The following is a 22,317-nucleotide window of genomic DNA, read 5'->3' as shown; positions in this document are numbered from 1 at the left end:
CTGGGGAAGGGGGAAGGACCCTTTCGGGAGGTGTAGCAAGGCACGGTGGTGGAAGCCTGTACTGCTCACCTGTCCTCTCGTTGGATATCTCCGGGGAGGTCTGCAAGCCCCGGCGTGCCTGGGACGTAAGCGTGAAAGGGTAATGCTGAGCCTGGTTTGACTGGAGCTCTTGTATCCAAATGCCCCACAGGCGGGATCCCTGCGAGGTGGACCCAAATCCTAGACTCAACAGTCCAGGGGACCTGTGGGTTGCTCCAGATAAGCATAGCAGTCCCTCTTGCCCCTTCCACGCCGTGGTTTGTGGTCCCTAAGTGTGACCTGATTCTGAATCTTTGTCCCTATCTCCTTGCTTTACCTGCTGTTTCCCTTTCCTTCTGCTCAGGCTTTTCTCCCCTGAGAGGCAGCTGCGCTTCAGAGAGGAGCTAACCCATCCCCATGCGCCTGGTTTGTAAAGCTCCATGGGAACTTGAGCTGAAACTGCTCCATAACTCTTATTAGGCAGGATGGATTGATTTAAATCAAAGTGATTTAAGTGACCAATTTGAGCCTTAATTAAATTTGCAAGCAGGAAATCTTGGTTTAAATAATTTATGTTCCTCTTGTTTTACATTTGTATTTTTGCTTTCCTGCAGACAGGTTCATTTTATTCCGGCTGGCATAATTGTTAGACTACGTGGCTTTGTAATCAAATATAAGCTTGATGTCACACTGGGTAGCTCCTTTGGCTAACTGGGAAGAGATGCTGGGTCTCTGCACTTTGATTTAAGCAGTTATGGAGCAGAATGTGCATGTATTCAGAGTCTTAATGCTTTACCTTTTTATCACAGGAAAACATGATGAATGCTGCATCTTTTATTTACTAGAAGATAATTTTCTACTCAGGATTATGTGTCAAGATGCATTTGGGTAGAAGCTGGAATTCAATTAAGAATTGCAAAGCCAAATTGTTTCTTATTAATTAAATGAAACAGTCTTAATGGGTCGGATCTCAAAGAGAAAAGTATGTTTATCCAAAACTGGTTTGCATGTTCAGCGCGCTGATTTACTGAAGACAGGCAAGGGTAGCTTGCGTTAGTGAGTTGGTAGACTGTTTCTGGGTACCATGTTTTCAAAGATATTTTAAATGTCTGAAGAGGCAGACAGGTGCCTGTTCAGATTTTCAAAGAAACCTAAGTGGAGCCTAACTTTCACTGACATCCAGCCCTATCTGGCACTCGATACCTTTGCAAATCTGGCCCTGTATTCTTCACTTTTTTAGAGCTAGTAGAGCTCGTGCTTCTTTTTCCATCTAGTTTCCTTCTTTGCCATAATTTTCTAGCCTCCTCACTTTGAATGAACTGGCCCAACGAAGGAAATATTCTCTTGCTTTTAGTAACTGCTGAGCATCTGGAAAACAGGAGGTCCCTGGCCTTCCACGGCACGCTCCAGACTCGGGATGCAGACTGGTTGAAATGGGCTGAGGGGCTCCCCTGGGGTTTGGTGAGGCGCCTGTACAGCGCCGCTTCTCTGGGTAGCCGGTTGATGCCAGTCACGGCTTCACCCTTTTCCAAAACTCCTTGGCGCAGGTGCGGAACCAGAGGAGGTGGTGGATCATCTCGGTGGCTCCGTGGGAGTTGGGCCACGGGCGGCTGGGTCTCCCCAAGTGCCCCTCTCTATGTCTCCGGGCCCTCACTGGCAGGGCTCGATGGGCTATGAGCCAGTTCAGGTCTTTGTGATCTTTGCGCAGGTCCTGGTGGTTGATGCGCTCCCACACGGCCTGGCACGCCACAGGCAACGTGGTATCCCTCAGCCTCGCCATCTCCTGGGTCTTCTTGCGGTTGTTCACGGTCCCCGAGCTCACCCGCAGCAAGGCAGGTGCTCTTGCTCACACTGAGCTTGGCCCCCGCCGTCGCCTCGTACACCTGCGCGTGCCCAGGGCTTTCTCGGCCGACCACTTGTTCCAGCACAGGATTTTCAAGTCATCCATGTAGGGCAGGACCGCGGCCTCTCGGTTGCTGCTACCTGGGACGTGGACTCTGTGGATCCCTGGGTCCTGCCTCAGGCGCTGGACCAGGGGCTCGACGGCGCAGACGAACAGGATCGGGGAGAGCGGACAGCCCTGCCGGACCCTCAGTGCCACTTGCCAGAAGGATGGGAAATGTGGACATGTTTTCTTTTCATTCTGAATCAGAGTTAAACCAAATTTCAGAGGATCCAGACCTACAGAGAAACAGAAGAGCCTTTCTCTTCCCAGCAAGGTTCACCTCTGCATGCTTGAGGTGAGACTGGCTTTGTTTCCCAGTAAGGTGAAACCTGCTTCATTTATTTTTTTTAATATAGTTTCGTTTCCAGGCTAAATTAATTCCAAATGAAGCTCCAAATTTTGACGGAGCAGAGCTCAGTCATTCAAGTCTGTGCGTCGCTACCATCAGCAAGTGTCCTACCTCCCAGTCTCATCAGTCTCGGGGTTCAGATACTCCCAAATCCATGGCAGGCATCCTCCATATAAGCCCCAAGCCCGGAGGGTTTGGGGTAAAGGTTGTCCCCTAGTCTCACTTGCCTCTAGCCAAAAGGCCGAAGGAGCAAGCTAGGGGGAGAAGCCTGAAAGCGGTCCCCCGTCACCATAAATTGTGGCGTTTGTAGATTTTTGCGGGGGTGCCCGCCTGCAGTGCAGGGGACAGGCCTTCGCCAGCTGACTACGCTTGAGTCATTCAGGGCCAAGAAGACGGTATCTCCCCTGCTGGGTAAGTCTGGGTATAAACAGAGGTCTCATTTGAGGTGTGAGGCCTTCTGGCAATTAACTTAAAGCATTGTCCATCTTGCATACTGCACGGGTACTTAAGTGGGACAGTGGGCAGGAGCCCAGGACAGAAGGCTTTCTCTTGGAAGAAATGCAAGGTCTGATCTCATCCCATGCTTCCTAAAGAACAGGTCTCCCTGAAGAGGGGCTCTGGACTCGATGCAGAGTGGGGATCTGGCCTTCCTCAGAGGTGGCAATGGGGGCCCGTAAGTTGGTGTGCGTGTGCACGTGTGTTGAAGCCTGTGCGTGTGCTATTCAGCCCACGTGTCTGCATCAGATCATTCGTGGCCGGACAGTGTTGAAAAGCAGGGAGTAGCAAGGATGGAGTGGGGTGAAGCTTGGACAGTTGGCATAGGGAAGTCTGGGCACCTCTTCCTGGTATGGAAGTGAGGGTACGAGTGTCGGGAGGCTTACGGACAAGGGAACGTCACTATGGCCCCCTAACCCAGGAGCTTGGCATCCGTGCTAGACGATGAGACTGTGCTGTCAGCCGGAGCATGCTCAGAAACTGAGTCTTCTCTGTGGGGCATCCAGCAAGGGGCTAGGGTGGAGGAGGAGATGGGGAACCCGGCGTCTTGCCCTGCAAGGCGATACCTGCCAGCCTTCCCGCCCCCTGCCCTGGAATACATCCAGCCCCCGCCTCAGCCTTCCCCCCCATGGATCCTAACAAAGAGTTGTAAAAAGGCCAGGGAGGAAATGTTGTGAATGATTAACGTGCGTATGTGGTGGTGGGGGGGAGGCTGCAAAGGAGGAATGTGAAGGGTCATTAATTGAGGACTCGCTGTCTGGCCCACAGGGGAGTCTGTCTGCCTTATTTTTTTTTAATCAAGGTATTTTATTGCAAGTGGTTCATCAAAACGAAGCAGCAGCAAGAATGCTGGAGCGCATCCAGGACTTTGTGCCGTGTGCCTCGGAGCAGGGTTAGGACTCCTGTCCTCCCGCCCCTCTACTGTTCGTGCTGGAGGAGACTTTCCACGAGCAGTATAAAGGCTATGACTCATGGGGTGTGGACAGATGCAGTGTTTACACCTGTGCAACAGAGCTAGATGTCACAGACCTTTACAGCGGGATAAATTCATCCAAGACAGAATCACCCTGAGAAACTGGGGTAAAACACCAGTGGGAGTTACAGGAGGTAGGTTTTGTCTGGGTGCATCCGTCCTGGGGTAACCTTTCACTGCAGGCCTCCCCTAGTGCCTCCTGATGAGGAACTGTAATAGCCGCTCTCCTGTGTGAGATACTCTGGAATAGCTGCACATCTGCCCATTCCCAGTGTGACTTCACATCAGCATGCACAACCAAAAGCTCTCCCGGCCCACAGCTGAGTGCTATTGATTGCATCTGTTTCAACCAGGATAGGATGAATACATACGCACGTACACAAGATGCCCACCCACCCACACCAACTACAGACACGCACTCACACACACATGCACGCACGCACACGAACGTGCGTGTACACACTAGCCAGGTACAAACGCACGCATGCACCCATGCACGCACATGCCGGCTCCCTGCAGCATCAGGCCTCGCGTACCAGGATGCAAACAGATTCCCCGCTGCGCGCTGTGTTGTGCAACTCTCTTGTCCATGGAGCACCCAGGACAGGCCAGCAGCTTCACAGGTCAATAGGGTTAGGAAGGCTCTGTCCCGCGGGTCCTGAGCCCTTGTGAGCTGGTTCTGCCCTGCTGGTCGTTTACACCGGCGCAAAGTGGGACTCGTCAGCCGCTGCTGCCCCAGAATGCTCTGCTCACCCCGGTGCAGGATGCTACAAATTAGGCTAGGAGGCAAAAAGTCAAGCAACGAGGGCCTTTTTGGAGACTGCATAAGGCTGTGAAATAGCTGCCCTCGTGTTTGCATGAGGAACATCCGGCTTCTAGCTGAACTGCTGCAGCTGCTCTGTTTGGGGTTGTTTTATTTTATTTTATTTTTTTGCCTGGGGTTTTGGGCACTGCTAGTCACACAAGTTCACTGTAGCAAAGGGGAACAACTGGGGAAGGCAGAGCGCTTGTCCCAGCTCCAAGAAAACATTGTCCTAAGCCAAATTCCTCGACACTTTCCCTTTTACTCAGCTCCGGTTTGAAAAGTACCCTGCTGGAGGGACTTCCCTTCCCTTTCGTGACTCACCCCTTGGTCATGATCAGTGACTCAGCACGGTGACACCCAGCCAGCCGCTCTCCTGGGGCCGTGCGGGAAAGCTGAGAGGGGGAAGGAGGAGGAGAACTGGAAAGCAAACGATAAGCGGGGAGGAGAGACGTAAACTGGGGGGATGAGGATCAGCAGAGACAGACAAAAAGCAGGTGAAAGGAGAGTTTGTGATAATGCCAGCGTGGGCCTATACGTGAGGTGGGGAGGAAACGAGAGAAGGGGCCAAATTCTTTGCTGGTGGAAAAGGGTGAAGCTCTGTTGAAGTTGGTGGAGCTGCTGGGCCCATTCACAGCAGTGGAGAATTTGGCTCCCACGCTCCAGAGTGGAGAAAGCAGCCGGACAGGGAAAGTGAGGAGGGGAGGAAAGGCAAGGCACAGATCCTTTGCTGGCATGCAGGAGCAAAGATTCATCCCGTCGGGTCACAATTTACCCCCTGCTGAGAATCTGGCCCGGGGAGAAGGGGGTAAGGTAGGGGAGGGAAGAGACTTACGAGGATCAGAAAGAAAGAGTGCGAGAGAGATGGGAAGAAAGGGAAAAGGGAGGCAGGAGAGAAAACAAAGACCGTGCGCGGGCCAAGACCCAGAGCGAAACGGCAGTGCCCGAAAGGAACCGTGGGCACGTCCGGGCAAGAAGGGTTTGCTCTGATGTGGTTACACCAGCGTAGCCCTGGCATAGCTCCACTGAGCTCATGCAAGCTCTGAGCATCAGGGTGGATTCCTACGTGGGGGCCAGCCGATGAGGCCAACCCGGAAACTGGGGTAACTTTGCTTAATCTGGTGCAGAATTATCTCTGGCAGAGTCGGGGGTGGGGGGGGAGCTTTCCCCAGCTCCACTGGTTGAGATGTCATCTGTCCGCATTCGTTCTGGGGGCAGCTATTTCAGGCTACGTGCATCGCTCCTGCCATCTAGAAGCAAGGGGGGACTCTAACACCAGCTCTTGATCCTGCTGTAATTTATATGGCTATGCCAACATGACAGGAGTAACACCAGGGTATGTCAACATCTGTCCATACCCTCTGACAAGTACAATTCTTCTTCAGCCCACCCCCTCCACAGCAATTGGTCAGATCATCAAGGGCTATAAATGGGTACGGTTGTTGTGATGCCTTCCCAGCGGGGAGGTGGTAATACCTTTTTTGCATCGCATAAGCAGCTCCCCCTTGATAAAAGGAGACAAGTGACACCTACAGCTGTGTCACTAAACTGGTGATTTTTACTCCTAATGTAACTCCACCAGATTCTCTTAGTTACACGGGGTAGTGCTGTGCATCCTGTGTCCACTTCTGATACCAGGCTCAGAGCAGGTTATAACGGTATAAATAATACGCCATGGGTCCAGGCCCTCAGAGCCCTCCAGCCTCAGGATCTTATACTAGGTACAGATGCACATTGGGGCCCCTTGTAGAAATAGGCCACCAACATCTTAAGTCCTGCAAGAATTAAACTGACCCCAAATAGGGTTAGAGGGTTAACGGCCCATTCACACTGGGACACGCAGTGGTGCTAGTAGTGGCAGAGATGAGCTGGGGTTGTTGTAACGATGCCTCCTGTGGCAGCTACCCTGGGAGAACTAGTCATCTTCCCACTTTGGGTATTGGTGTAGTTTGCATAGGTGTATACAACCGATGGAAGTTGTATTGGTGTTGATGTGTCCCGCATCCAGCCCCTGAGTAGAGGTAGTGCGATACCTAACTCCAGGGTGAGTCCTGGGGGAAGAGGGGAGCGTTCAGTTCCCAGGGCCTCTGCCGTGAGGGTGACTGGCAGGGTCAGTTATGGTGCTTTCCAGGACCTGAACTGAGACCTATCCCGGGTCCCTGCTGGGAATTGGGGATCCTGGGAGCCCTTCAGCAGGGAGCCGGGATAGGTCTCAATCCAGGAGTTGAGGTTGCAACGCCTTGAGCTGAACAGAGCATTGGCTCTGCATCAATCTCCCAGCCTTGTCCATGAAGACTAGCAAATATGGGCACAAAATACCCTGGCTCAGGGGCTACCGGGTACACCCCTGCTTCAGGTTAACGTTCACCCACATGTATTTTTTAAAGGAAGAAACCAAGGCAGGGTCAGCCTGGGGTTCTGAGTGGGGCCTATTGCTGCTACTGCAAAACAAATACTTCATAGTAATAAAATAATTAGTAATAATAGATATTCAGAAACCAAACAGTCTTAGACTGCGGCCACATGTATAAAACAGATGTCACGCATCCCTATATTCACAGTGCTGTTGCCTTCCGTTTAGTTCAATCACCATTTTACCTCTGCTTGACACAAGTGCAAATGCAGGGACCATATGCCATATATGTTATGAGCTTCCACTGCTTGCTGTGCTTCCTTTTGGTCACTTCCAGCAGGTTTTACTGGATAAGCAGATCATTCGGACGAGAACTGTCTGTACGCAAGGAAAAAGCCAGCATTCTGAGTGGGATAAGAGGAAGAGAAAGATATATGAGTTAATTTAAAAAAAGGACTCCAGCACAATACAGTATTATATCATATGGCCAGAACTGGTTAAAACGCTGAATTTCTATTCTATGGGAAATTTGATGCTTGGTATAGGCATGAAAAGTCCAACCTTTCAAATGTCCTTTAAAATGAAATATTGGGAATAATCAGGTGATACCTTTTTTAATAGGTAATATGATTTAATGTTCATGTTAGTTTTGATTTGATCTCATTTTATATTGTATTTTTTTCTGTGCCTAAGTACTTGTTAATAGGTTTTGTAATGGAGAGTCTAATTGCTAATTGATCTGGTCATTGGTATTCTAACTGGTCATTTAATTTTTGTTCTAATTGCAGTCAGAGGCTGGTTGGGTAATTGTGTTAGTCACTGGCTTGGGAACTGGTGTAATATCAAACCACAGTCATTTGAAGCGGAGCAAAATAATAGAAAAACGAAATGAAAATATAACAGTTCAGGGCATGTGATAAAATATAGTAAGTTTTGCAACAAAGTGCGATTTCATTTTGTAAAACTGAAATGGGACGAGGCCAAAACAGAACGTTTTGACCCAACTGAAATGCTTTCTTTTGGTTTCTGCACCCCTGCCATGAAATTTAATAGGAATAAGCGTTTTCAGATGAAAACAAATTTTATCAGGGAATTTTCAACTGGCTGAAGCGCAGTAGAAAGAAGGGGCTTGCCTGATGCTGCGCATATTGCTGTCTGTCCTCTGGTGGTCGTGGACATAACGAGACCAGCTTGGGTTCAATGACAGCAGTAGGACTGGCTGAAGAAGGGGGAAGGCAGCATGGGCTGGTGCTGGCGAAGATGAGCATTGCTGCATTGGTTACAATCCAGCAGCGGTTCTCAAACTATTTGCCATAGTAGGCCACACTTGCAGCTCTCAATGCGTTACGTGGGATGCAGCGTACTTCCTGTGCATCCATTTAAAAAATGTTTTGTATCGGTTGTCACATGGGCCACAGCAGTGTGCTGGCTGGGCTGCGTGCAGCTCGCTGGCCGCAGGTTGGGAACCGTCGCGACACCGCTACCTGGGCATCTGTCCCATTGGCTTCAGCTGAATGACGTTAAGGCATACAGCTCTGGTCCGGTCCATTTTATTTAAGCAGGATCTTAGCTCGCCATCGTTGCTATGCCCCAGGTTTCTTATAGGTTTAAATATATTTGTCATGAGCCCTTGAGACGGGGGCTGGAGGCTGTGTGTCCTAGGGGAATGTGCCTGGGAACGGGAGCTCTGGACTTCTAATAAGGGATCTGGAAGTGATTCACAGCATCTCTTGGGGATGTCCTTTGCTCTCGTCTTGGCCAGGAAATGGGCCACGGCCGTAGTGACCTGCCTGCCATCCCACCAGTGCCAGACTCCTACAGAGTTTTCTTTTGGAGAGATCGCTCTAAGGAGCTGACAGCCAGGTTCGGTTCCAGCATGATGCAAAAGCAAAGTGCCTGGCCCATGCCACAGGCCAATGCAAGCTGATTCCCTTGCTGCTTGTTCTTCTTCCTGTGTCTTCCTCTGCCTGTTCCCACCACCTAGTCAGCCCGGGGAATCCACTGCCCGTGCTATCGTTTGGGCAAGGAGCCTCACAAAAGGGCTGGACAGCTGTGTATGGACTGAACAAGACTATTCAAAGCAGCTTCAAGCCACAAATCCACCTCTTCCTATTGGGAGTTGGCAGGTTCTTCCCACAGGGGAGGGAGGTATTCCCGTCCCTGGCTCCTGCAGGGCTTCTCGCACCTTCCTTTAACACAGCTTGGAAATGAGGACATCGGGCTGATCCAGCCTGGCAGGCGTAATGGTCCTGTGTACAGAACGACGTGTGCTATTAAAGCTCAGCAAATGCACTTGAGCTGGTTTCAGTGTGTCCCGAGCGCGGCATTTTTAGCTTGACCTGGAGCCAGCTCTGTGCTGTCTTGCTCAACGAGCTCCGTAGCAAGTGGCTGCTCTGCTCTGTGCCTCAGCTGCTCCATCTCCAAAGGTGGGCAGTGCTACTCAGCTCTCTCCGGAAGGGCTGCAAAGCACTTAACTCGGCACCAGAAAGCGCGTTGAGACCCTGGGAGGAAAGACGCTTTGCCCAGATGCACAGTCCTGTCACTCTTTTAGACCGAGGGAGGGGGCACAGCCCAATAGACAAGGCACCAGGCTTGGACTCAGGACACCCTGTTCCCAGCAGAACACACTGTGTGACCCTCGTGATGCCTCTGTTTCCCCTCCCTTTTCTCTTGTGTATTTGGACCAGTGGTTCTCAACCTTTCTAGACTCAAGGCACCCCTGGATAGACTCCAAGCACCCTCAGAAAATGCCAGCTCTTGGTTTCTACTCGTTTTTTTACTCCAGAAAAACAACAGGGCAATTCTGCCGATGCGGAGAATTCGGAGACCACAGGAGGGTGGTGCGGCTCCTATTTGGAAATCTCTGGCTTTATCTTGTGAATTGTGTTTGCGCACCTAACAGCGCTAACATGGCGAAATGTGCCATGGCACCTTTGAAAAGATTTCAAGACACCCCAGGGGTTTGTGGCAGCCTGGCTGAGATTCCCAGACTTAAACTCTGGGTTGTTTGGAGCAGAGACTCCCTTTAACTATTCCCCTGCAGCAGAACACACAATGCAGTGGGCTCTTGATCTTGGCTGGGGTCTCCAGGAGTAAGTGATAGTCAGTAGAGAGGAGCAGTGTGGGGCCATCAGGACGTCTGTGGTTTCCTGCTGCCATCTAATGTGCAAACGGGGCATGGCTGGGAGGATCAGGCTGGGAAAAAGGGGGATTCTGCATGCTAGGTTCCCTGGGGAACTTTTTGGCTTTGTTAGCTGAGGGATGTCTTTACTTCACAGCTGCTTTTCTGGAAAGGGACAGGGGCAGGCAGCCACAAATCCCCCTCGTGCTAATTCGTTGTGCAGTGGCCATACTCTGCTGGAGCTGGGCCTGATCCTCTTGCCTTACGTGCAGTCGTTTTGTACTTAAGTGCAATGAAGGCAGCGTCGGTGTGACCAGAGGCTGCTGCTCTCCATTGGGCTGTGACCACACAGTGCCTGAGATGTCTTGCTGCGGCTGCAGAGGCATAAGCCTGAGCCTGGCTCTGGAGCTGTGCTCAAGGCTGCCTCTCCCTGCAGACCCAGTTGTGCATGGTGAGCTAGTCCTCTGGGTGGGAGGAGCGGAGGTGGCTGGATGTGATACCAGCCATACGACTCCCTCGTGTGCTGTTGACTGCAGACACTGGTGTCCCGCAGCTGCACTTGGCTTGGGTGGACCGCTGACATTTCTGAGACATGGACATAACTGTAGGGAATTGGATGCTTCATGGCCAGAATTTCCTAAGAGCTCAGCTCCTGTCTAGGTTGAGAGTTTTGATTGGAAGAGGCCATCCCAAAAGCGGGGGGCTGGATTCGCAGAAGGGCTGAAAGGTGCAGAGCTCCTGGGAACATCTACGGCTGCCTCGTGACGGGGCTGACTCTTGCAAGAATCCAGACCCGGATGGAGCTGCCCGACATGCATTAATCTGGCTCTGTGTCTCCAGGCCCCATTGATAGTTTGTCTTCCTCCAGGCTGAGAGCTTACAGCCTTGGTGCTTTCCTTCCTGGCTGGGCAGAGAAGAGCGGCTTCATCGAGACAGAGGTTGTGAAGGCAAGATAGAGCCTTGTACGAGGTAGTATGTGTGGCTTTTACCATATGACCTCTGTGGCCTAGGGCAGGATTCACTAGACTGGGCCCTGGAGACTTAGCTTTCTGCTACTGGCCTGCTGGGTGAGTTACTTCACCTTTCTCTGCCTCGACTGTCCCAGCTGTAAATTGGGTACAGTGTGAGTGACCTGTGGTGTAGAGCGCTGTGAGATCTAGGGGTGTAAATGCTCTTTGTCAGAGCGGGGGGTTATTATGTGTGTGGTCACACGGTACCAACCTGATGGTGCTGGTGTGAGGGAATCCAGTACTCCTACCCTGTGAGCTCCCTGCAATGCCCCAGGCCTGAAAAATGGGTGACCAGGTAGATTTTGATGATGCCCGGGCTCGAGAGTGCAAAGTGCTTCCAAACCCTCCTGCCAGGCTGTGGCGGAAACCGAGACCTACCGAGGAGGTGAACTTGGAGGGAGGCATCCCAGAGGTGTGTTGCTGTGCGAGTTGTCCGTGCCAGGACTAAGGAGCTGTGCCAGGAGCAGAGAGAGAGCAGTGCCAGGGACCAGAAGGGAAGGCAGCATTGCTTTGGGGCTGAGACAGGGCTGGCCCTGGAGAGCAGTTGTGCCAGCAACCAGAAAAGCTGGTAATGTCAGTCCAGAGGAGAGTTTAGTGCCAGGGGCTGGTCTCCTTATTGCTCCCACACTCTGGCTCCTGCATGGTTTTCTCACATGACTCAGCCCCGCTGATACAATCTGCCAGGCTGGATCGTGCTCAGATGCGGGGCAGAATTGCAGCTTAGCATGGGAGTGTGGCGTGGGCTCTGAGCACAAAGCATGTTATTTAACAGCTCCCTCCAACCATAGCAATCATCCCAGGGAGCAAAGGGGGTCTGCCAGATGCAGGACCCAGCACACCTGAATAATAAGGGCAATACTGATGTTGCCTTTGCTCTTTCTCGGTTCTCCATCCCCCTGCACCTTGATTTATGCCAAGCCAGAGGGCACGGGAATGCTGACTAACACTGGTGCAAGTGGCTATGTAAAGGTGCAGGGCCACAGAGAGTTCAAGGCATTTCATGGGGAAATTGAGGCATGCCACAGGGACCAGATGTATCTGAGGTCAAATACCAAACCCGGCAGAGCTAGGAGAAGAAGCCAGGCATACTGATTCTCAATATAGTAAAGGAAGTCTAGATGTTCAGTTGCAGCAAGAGATGTTTAGGTTGGATATTTGGGAAAAACTTTCTCACTCGGAGGGCAGTAAAGCACTGGAACAGATTACCTGGAGAGGCGGTGAACTCTCCATCCTCGGAGGCTTTTAAGTCCTGGCTAGACACAGGCTTGACTGGGATGATCTAGTTGGGGCTGGTCCTGCTTTGAGCTGGGGTGGGGGGGAAAGATCAGTGGTTTTCAGCCTTTTTTCATTTGCAGACCCCTTTGGAAATTTTGAACGGAGGTGTGGGACACTTTTGAATCGTAAATGTGGGTATTCACATACTTTTGGTTGATCATAGTCAACTTTTGCGGACCCCTTAAACATAGTCTGCAGATCCCCATGGGGTCCGCAGACCAGAGGTTGAAGAGCATGGGACTAGATGACCTGCTTAGGTCCCAGTCCTAATTTTCTATGATTCTATGAACTCAGCGCCATACATACAGGATGGTTGCCATATGGTCCTCCTGTCCCATCCTCTTGGAAACTGTACTAAGGCTTACATGCCAAACTCTCTCTCCCTAAAATGCCCTTAAAACTAGAGCTGAGGAGAGTTAGTGGTAGCTGGGCAAAGGAGAGAAGCAGATATGGGAGAGGTACCAGATAGCAAGCAAGAGTAAATGCGTGGCAGATCTGATCTTGCACAAGCCTTTTTAACACAGGCGAATTACCCTACCACAGTCCTACTACAGAGCAGGGACAAGCTCCTTTGGAAAATGTTAAGCATGTCTTGCAGGGCAGCTATAGCTTCCTCTTCCCCATTATCGCTGTTCTGATGCTACTGGTTTACACTGCTTCAAAAATATGTAGTGTAACTGGGGTTATGTTTTTGAATTTGGCAGTGGATTTTTTTTTTGTCTAAGTAAAATCATTCTCTTCTTCCCCATCTCTCTTCCTCTTCTCCCTTGCCCAGAATTTGTTTTTCCCTTGCTTTTTGTTGGGCTTATTTCCTGATTCCTTGGTAGTCTAATTCGCATGTCCTCTGCGTGTCTGTTTAGCTGTATTTCTGAGCACGGAAGTTGTAGCTCTCTACCGCGCGACCCAGATACTTTTCAAGGTGAGGTTTCTATTCCCCACCCCTGTTAAACAATGGGGACTTGCAAAGTTCCTGGAAGTATTTAGCTATCTGCTGGGATAAAGCTGGTGTTGGACATGGGTAGGTGCGGCCAGGAGATGAGCAGGAGAGATAGGCAGACAGGTTTTGCCTTTGTGCAAGGTAAGCACTTGTGTGCAGTGCCTAAGAGCAAGCGCCCCATAACACCTGGGTTCCTTCTTTGTATGACTGGGCAGCGAGAGAGCTCTTAATGCCCTGCACCTCTTGCCACCACTCATCCCACAGCCGTCCCAAATCAGCTCTTCTCCCTTCCTTTCTACTTCCTAAGCAGTGAAGGGAAGAGGTTTCCTTTGAACTCCCTGCTGTCCTCATTGCGAGCTTAAGTAAGGCCAGAGACCTCTGCAAGGAGGCATTTCTGTAGCAATGGCAGAATTTCCCCGTCTCTGCTTGGGTCAACCAAACAGGAGGTATCGGTCCACTTTCTACATCAGGTGCTTAATTTCAAAGCAAATGGGTGAATCAGAGTGGGAAGGGACCATGTTGCAGTGGTTTGGTGTCCTGGGAGGAGTGTATTTTCCCAAGCAGGAAAACCAAAGCAGTGTCATGGCATAACAGCATGACATGCTGCAGTGCTGGTAAGAATGTGATCTTCGTGATCTGTTCCACAGCTGATGCAGTGTTGCGACTCTCGTGATTTTTGGCATTGTTCATAAAATCTGCCCTTTGGGAATCAGAAAAACTTAGTTCTTTCATATTATCTATCTATCTATCTATCTATCTACCTACCTACCTACCTGCCTGCCTACCTGACAAAAATCATAAGAGCTGGCAATACTGCTGATGAGAAGGGCGAGGGTTACAAAATATTCTTGCTCTGTGGCACCATAAGGATTGGTAATAGCTGACTGTGGTAGGTACTGTTCCATGTAGCACATATATGGCACCTCATGTCATAAGGTTGCAGACTCATCTTCCATATGAAGAGGAAGATTATTATGACTACTGTTTGCTTGCCTTGCGGTAGCATCTAGGTGATGGTCTTGCAGTCTTTGGTGCAGGCAGTGGGCTGAGGTAGGACAAGATGATGATCCTGGTCCTGGAGAGCTTGTGATCTAAGTACAAAGTGAAAGACGGATAAAAGAGACAGCAGAGAGCAAGGAAACAATGGGACAATATTGGCTACTGCTTGGAGTTTTCTATGGGGATTTCAAGGGAAAAGAGCTTTTTGCCTCTAGCGATGACCTGTAGCAGAGCCTGGGTTTTGGGCAACCCCTACATGACTTTGGAACAAGGCCCTGATCCTGATTTTGCTGCTTTGGTCTCTCTGTAAGGTGCTTTAGTCACCTCAGGTAACAGCTCAACTCTGTGCACAAGAGAGGGCTGTGCTGGTTCTTAAATTGAACAAGAAATGGAACAATGTGCTAATGTCCAAGGGTTTGGGGAAATGTTCTTCACTGATGAAAATGGGGATGGTTTGGCACTGGGTGGGTTTCCAGGGAATGGGACCTTGGACGGGGCAATCAATGGTGTGCTGTATTTACCTGCTAGATGTCTCTCTGCTGCACAGAGTTGTAACAGGGCCTTAGTGCCTGGCACTGGGGAGAGGCTAAAACCTGGGTAGATACCTCTTGGTCTGCAATTAAAATTGTGTCATATAATGGCACTTCCTGTTGCAGAAGGGCTGTGATTCCACATGCCTTCACTGGAAGTCTCTTCTGCCTGTTTCTGTTTGGCCTGGTCCAACCTTTGACTTTATTGCACGCTCCAGGATTTTGCTGATTTTAGACATGCATTGCTTGCTCTAGGGTTTACTGTAGTCCTTGCCGTCTGTTGCAAACTTTCGGCTGAGGCTGGAGTTTTTTCAGGGCCCTGCACAAAATGTGTTTCTGAGACTTCTGCGTACCTCCCTTCTGTCACCCACAGGGCCCTTCTTTATATCCCAAACTGCCAACCACCTCCTCCTCACTTGCTGCCCCAGCCCATCGTGATGGGGAGAGTGCTGCTGCCCCTGTTCGTGAGCCTCAGTGACATCTAGGGACTCTCTATATGGACTGGAGCAGTGATCCTTAACCAGGGTGCTGTGCAACGTTAGCACTGTTAGGTGGCAAACATGATTCAGGCGATCAAAACAGAGATTTCAAATCAGAATCCACAGTGTAAAAACCATTCTGGCCTGTTGGGGCTTTCTGAGCTCTTTGCAACTGAAGAAATTCCCCTATTATTTTTCTGCCAGCTCTTCATTTTCACTCGTATTTTCGCTACATTTTCTGAGGGGTGCCTTGTGTCTATCAAGGGGTGCCTTAAGTTTTAAAAGGCCTGAGAGCCACTGGACTAGAGAGAAGATGGTGGGACCCTAATTCCCATGGCCTTGTGGCGGGCAGGTGGGGAACCTGTAGGGTATGCCTACACCATGTTTCCAATGCTACTGCAACTCCTGCTGTTGCATATGCCATGCCTGTCCACTTGCTGCTTCAAACCCGGGAACGTGGCAGTAAAGCTGCTCCCAAGCCCTGCAAAAGAAGCTGTGGGGGAGCTGCCTGTCATACTCATGTTTCTAGATTTGGCCTATTTGAGTGGTGTGGGGAGGGATGGTGGGTGCACGCTTGACAGCAGCAGGGCTGGGACCCTTAGCAGTCTGTCCATGCTTTGGAGGAGAGGCTAATAAGGAAAGCTGGAGGCTTTGTGGTCCACGAAAGACCGGAGTTTCAGCCTGGTGACATCCCTGGTCATGGTGCCTGTGAGCAGCATGTGGGTTTCCTGCGGTGGGTCAGGTGTGGAGCCTGTGGTGTGGGATGTGGACGATGGGGGTCCTCTGCAGAGGGTGGAGGCTCTCACACATTGCCCTTGTGCAGTCTCAAGTTCGCTGCACATGCTGAAGTCGACTGCACTCTCCAATCTCCTCCATCCATCATGAGAGCAACTCTGTGGGAGTTTACAGGGTTGCAATTTACCTTTCTGAATGGCTCCTAGCCTTGATTAATTGTTTGCTTAGCAACTGCAAGCCTGGATATGGACGGTGGAGCGGCAGGGAAGCCAGCGGGTCTTGCCTCCCACGGGAGCATCACGACAGAGCAGGCCGGGGAGGGCTTCTCAGCGTGACTCAGTAGGAGAGAAAGCTCGGATGAGGGATTTTAAAGAAAACCCCTGGGCCTTTGGCCCGAGGAGAAAGCCTGAAAACTCAGTGCGTCCTCCTCACGAGATGGAGGGTTTCAGTCTCAGGGTCCGGAGCCCTGTGCCATCTTTGCGTGCAACCATGTGCCCTTGGGTGCAGATGTTCCCTGGGGGGAGCTGTCGGGTCTCTGCCCTGCAGCATCGTACAGGTCCATCCTCCCCTCCTGGAGGCCGAGTCAATCTGTATGTGTATTTTAGTTTGCGAAACACTCCTAGCTCTTCAAGCATCTCCCTCCGGCATCCCCTTCTGCGCTCCGGGTAGCTGCTCTGGTACCGGGGTGTAGCAGGATCAGATCTGTGGTGGAGTCTGGCATTGCAGCACCCAACTTTTGGTGCCTGGCCGTGGGGAGGAGTTTTGAACCTGTACTCAGCTCCCTTTATAGCGCATGGGGAGCTCAAAATGGGTATCAAACCAGCCAGTGTGCTAAGCTAGAGCCGGGGAAGCACGGAGGGCAGGGGTGGTGCGTTTCACGCCCCTGGAGCTGCGCTCACGGCTGTCTCTGTCCTCTTGAGCTTCACAGCACTGACCCCCCCACCCTGTAGTCACGGGAGGCACCAATGTCCCCTCTTCAGTGCCCTGAGCTCTGTTCCTGATGGAGGAGGAAATGGTGGTGGTGGCAGGACCCATTTTATCTGATAGCCTGGTCAGCGGGGTACTCGCTACTACCTTGTAGTCCTCTGCCATCTGCAAGATGGGAGAAGCTGGCTCCTCTCTGCGTGCCAGATACACTCGGAGAACATCTGGTCCTGCCACTCGGGCAGAAGAACGCGTACATTTTGGGGCAGGCGGAGGCATGAAGCAGGAGCCGAGCTGCTCGCTTCCAGCTCAGTCCTGTCGAGCTGAGTTCTAGTCCAGCACCTCACCCCTGCGGTTATCTGTGCATCAGGGGCAGCAAACCCAGCCCTGTTTCTTCAGCTCGAGCTCTCCAACCCAAGCTCAATTGAATGCAGCTCATCAGCTGCTTCATTTCCAACTCAGCTGCCCCCCTTCCCCAGTCCCTTCTGCTCTGGGCAGGGTTGTAGCCCCGGTATATTTAGCTCTTGTCCCTGGCATGATTCAAGCTGAGCGGGGGGGGGGGAGCAGCGTTTGTGCAGCTGCAGTGAGGGACAGTTTCCACGGGAAGGAGCTGCTGGTCTTTGCTAGGCATCACCAAGAAAGGAGTGATCTATATGCAGGGACTTGGTGCTATGAGGAATTGGCTGGGAACAAAGCTGAAACTTCACGGGGGCTATCGAGGGCTGTGGGTGGTTTGTGTTTGTGACCCCCCCTCTGTTTCAGAGGAGCCTTAGGCCAGGACAGAGCCTTCCAGCATTGGTGCTGTGGCTGGGGCTCTTGGGAACATGGTTGGACGGACAATACTGATTGACCCCTGGAGCCCACTGCGCGGAGGTCAGAAGTGTTCCCTTTAGTTAGGAGGAGGTCTGCTTCCTCCCTGTCCCTCATCACTTGATGCTTCATGTATCCGCCCCACCCATGTTCATCCCATTTTACAGATGAGGAGCTGAGGTGCAGTGACTCGCCCATGGTCACACTGGAAGCGAGTGTCGGTGGGAGGCCCGGTCTCCTCCACCCCAGGGTAGTACTTGGCTTAGTGGGAAACGCTTCCTGCTCAGACTCTGTGCGGTATGTGCCTGATCTGAACCGGGCTTTGAATTCTGCCAGTGGTCTTACTCCCAAAGGGCTGAAACAGGGCCCCGGATCCGAAACAGCTGAAACAGGGCTCTGGCTAAGTGCTTCTGGACTGTGGGGAGGGAGGAATTTGGAGTTGCAGGTACCACAGATGCACAGCTCCTATCTCGGAGATTTCAAGGGTCCTTCTATAGGGGAACTGGACCCTCCCAGCATTGCTTGAGTTCCCCTCCATCAGGAATAGGTTTGGCTGGGCCCCTTGTAAACCTTCTCTGTGCATCTTCTAGTCCAAGCCCACACGAGATCACAGCTCCCCCGAAAGCCTCGGTCAGAGGTAGGTCCTTGGGTCCCCCCCTCTTCTCTCTCCAATGATGCCCAGCAGCTCAGCCCCATCCTTCTGGCCACATTTCCAGCTCCTGCCTGCAACGTGATGCACCATCCTGTCTGTGTGGCTCACCTTCTCCTTCCCCTCTGCTCAAAGCACAGTGGGTTGGGGAAAGAGAGAGGCTCAAAGCTGGGGAGCGAGAGCCACTTGCTGGGACTGAGGGCAGCCTGTGACCTCTCAGTGTCAAATTGTCCTTAAATTAGATCTAAGCCCTGACTTCAAGGAAGAGGCTTCAAAGACCTGCTCTGTGACTCTTTGGTGAGTGCTCCTGTTAAAGAGCCAGCCTGTCCCAAATTCACAGCAATGGCTGCAAATGCTGAGCTCTGAAGCTTAACGCCCCTTGTCTTCCCCAACACAACTTTCAAGGCATTTGCAAAGTCTCGGGAGCTGTGTCCTACCCTTTAAAAATGGGCCAAACCGAATCCTGGCTTAAGTGCCCCAAATAGAAGTAGCTGAATTTTACTAGCGCTCTTGTGCTTGGAGCTGCCCGCACACAGTGAGTGAGGGAGGGTCACTGAATTAGACCAAATCCTTGGAAACAGTACAGAGAATAGATGACGTTAGCTGCGATGTGGAGGTGAAATGACCTGGCAAAGGTCACATGGCGAGTCTGTGGCAGACCTGGGAGTGAAGTCCAGGTCTACTGTCCCAGGCCGGTAACTTAACCATGAGTCCACCCTTTCTTTTGAGTGTAGGGTTCCTTTCTCAACAAAATCTTCTCTGTAAGTTCCTCAAACCAATCTCTGGGCGCCTGGTCAAAGCCACAGACACAGGATTGCAGACTGTTGAAGTGCAGCCACTGCTGGGGTGCAGTATAGCAGCTCTCTAACAGTACCCAGCCATGCCACACTAGTTCTGGCGAGGCAGTGAAGAACATTCCCCTTTGCTTCCCCTGCGGTTTCGGTGCATGCAAGACCCCGAGCCATCCTTTGGCTCCAAGTCAAGGTTACCACACTTGATTATTTTGCAATAAGTGCCAGGGCATCTTTGGTGACCAGGGGCTCAGGTTTCAGGCCAGATTGTGCTTCCAGTGGCATGGAGTGATGCGTGGTGAGGTCTCCTCCCACTGGGCACCGAATCTTTCGTCCCCCCCAGGAAGGGAAGTGTCTACTTGGTACCCAGCATTGCTACCTGCAGCAGCTGGTTTGTTAAATTTCCCTTGCAGGGTCTTGCCTAGGTGTTAGATGTGGCTGGATCCTGCTTAGTCTGTGAGACTGCAGCCCTACAAACAACCCTGCTGCTACCACCCCAGTTCCATGCTTGGAGCCTGCACGTCGGGCAGATGCATGCTGCCAGAGCCCGTCTCTGCCGGTGCCTGGGCCTCTCCTGTTCCTTGCCCACGTCTCTGTCTCCTGTTGTCAATGTGTCTGGCTCCTGCCACTGTCCTCTGGCATCTGCTCCTGCCGTCAGACTTTCTGGCATGGGCCGAGTCCACTGTGGCTTTCCCATATCCTATTGCTGCCTCAGGTCTGCTTCCAAATGGGGATGACTCCGGGTCCCTTCTCAAGGGGCTGAGTGCTGTTTGGCAAGTCGTGTCCTGCATTTCCAGGTAGCCGCACAGCTTGACTGTGCCCACGTTACAAGGGGTGGGTGTGTGGACCCCAGGTAGACCCTTGCTAGTGGGCTCTGGCCCTTAGTTTGATGCGGTCCCAGCCCGCTTGAGAGCAGGCAGGGTCCGTCCTGGAGGCAGCGGTCTCTGCTGTTCTGCAGGGGCCTGTGCCTGGGTGAGAGCAGACGCAGGGGGCTGGATCCGGGGGAAATGCTGCCTATGCCTGGCTCTCCCTGTTCCTCTTTCCCTCCCCAGCCACCACCACACAGCCCCCTCCGAGCTGTTGTCAAAGGCAGGGCTGTTCTTCTTGGCTTGTTCCCCCAAATGCACCAGCCTCTTGTTTCAATCCCTGGCAGCTGCCATGTCTTTAGTTTGCAGCTCCAGGACCTCCTTCCTCCAGGGCAGCTGCTCAGTGCCTCACTTCTTTGCCTCCCTGCTTTGCTTGGGGTCCCAGGACACCAAAGCCCCCAGGCTGTTTCTCCTTTGCATGGATGGGCCAGGTCTCCCTAACCTTAGTGCTGCCTCGATCTCAAGGGAGCTTCATGCCGATGGGGAAAGCAGAGCAGATGTGAGAGAGTGGAGGGCTCCATGCTGACAAGGCAGGACGGCACCCCCAGCCCCTACTTCGGGAGGTACCGATCCCATGACCAGAGGACCCTGTTTCACATGGTGGAGCCTGGAGGCTAGCCCAGACTGGGGCCCTTCGTGCTGCGCACTGTGCATACCCATCACAGGAAAACCTCACCCCACCGACTCAAACCCAAATCAACAGAGGGGTCCTTGAGCCTTTTTCAAGGCACAGGGAAATCAGTAGCAGAGGAGGAAGGACTTGAACCTGGACCTCCTGAGGACCAGCTCGGTGCTCCTCTGCGCCTTGCCGGGACCTGCCTTTCACGGCTGTATGACGTGGCGCTGGTAGAACAAAGTCGGGGGCAGGGATTGCTGCAGCGCTGTTCTCGCCGCTATTGCTCACCTGTCAAGCAAATATAATGAAACTAATGAAGCACGGAGCACCTCCTGGCACGCGCAGCCCTGCTCGACTGACTGCAGCCTGAGTCACCCCTGCTGTTGGGGGCTGGGGGGGCGGCATGCGTGGATCGGGGCAGCTTCCAGTTACGTGGCTCTGCTCATCCTGAAGTACCGGGGGGCGGTGTAGCATGGCTAGACTGTGAGCTGAGCCTGTGTATAGTGCGAACCCAAAATGAGAATCCCACCCCCCACAATGTATCTGCCCTCACTGAACTCCTGGGGACCCTTGCTAGTGGCCTGTGCTCCTTCTATGCCCCTCTCTGTCCCCTCTTGGTGCTGGGAAACCTGCTGGGATGCTGTCTTACATTTCCATCGTGGAAGCATTGCCCTTTATTTCCCCTCCCCTAGCTTCTGTCCTGCCTCTGTGCATTGCATCTCCTTTCTCCCTGCTCCCTCTCACCCCCTAAGGAAGGCAGTGGGTCAGGTGATGGGTAGGGAAGGGGTTGCCATGCAGAACATAAAGACCTAGGTCACTCGAAAGGGGGTTGGAGGCTGGACGTTCGGGCCTTTTTGTCTTGATCCCTGCCTGCCATGCAAACTGCTCTGCTGGAATTGGTGAGAAAGCACCAGGTCCTATATGCAGGTATGATGTCCCTTTTTTCCAGCAACTCTGTGGACCGGTCTGTACTGCCCCGTGTCATCCCTTGGGACGTGCCTGTGAAGCATGGCCTCTCTGCCTTTGCCAGCTCCCAGAAACAAGGCAAAGCAGCCCTCTTGGAGCAGCTGCGGGTGCATGCCAGAAAGTGGCACTAGCCTCTTAAGACGGCTGTATCGCCTCATTCTGGGATCTGGCGCCTGTAGGATAGGTGGGACGAGAGAAACCATGCTTCATGGCAGGGCTCCCAGGCAGGGGGCAGAAGCAGCATGGATGTGTCTCACTGGGCTTTGGATCTGACCTGTAATATCGGGGTTGGATGTGGTTCGATAGCAGTCAAATGCCCATCTTCTCCCTTGTGCTTTTGTGTCTGTCTGCCCTCTTTGTGGGAAGGCCGCCCTCCAGTTGTGTTATGAAGGCTTGTGCTACGTGGTGCCGTGCCGTGGTGAGGTACAAGTGGTGGGTTGTGTTCCTACCCGCTCCCTAGCTCCCTGCTAACAAAGTCCCAGGGGTCCTTGTAGATGCCAAGGCTCACCCATGCTAACCCTTACTTTCTTAAACCTTGTGTGTCTGGGAGGGCAGGCTGGCATCTCTTTTGCCCCGTGCGTTAGCAGTGGATTCAGTTGGAGAGGCAGTCCCTGTGTTTTGGAGCAAAGGGAGAAGCAGAGCGAAGCCAGCTGCATCTGAGCCGAGCCCTGTCA

The sequence above is a fragment of the Crocodylus porosus genome, unplaced genomic scaffold, assembly GCF_001723895.1.
Source record: "Crocodylus porosus isolate Cpor-Errol unplaced genomic scaffold, CroPor_comp1, whole genome shotgun sequence".
Lineage (NCBI taxonomy): Eukaryota > Metazoa > Chordata > Crocodylia > Crocodylidae > Crocodylus > Crocodylus porosus.
This window is presented reverse-complemented; position numbering follows the sequence as displayed.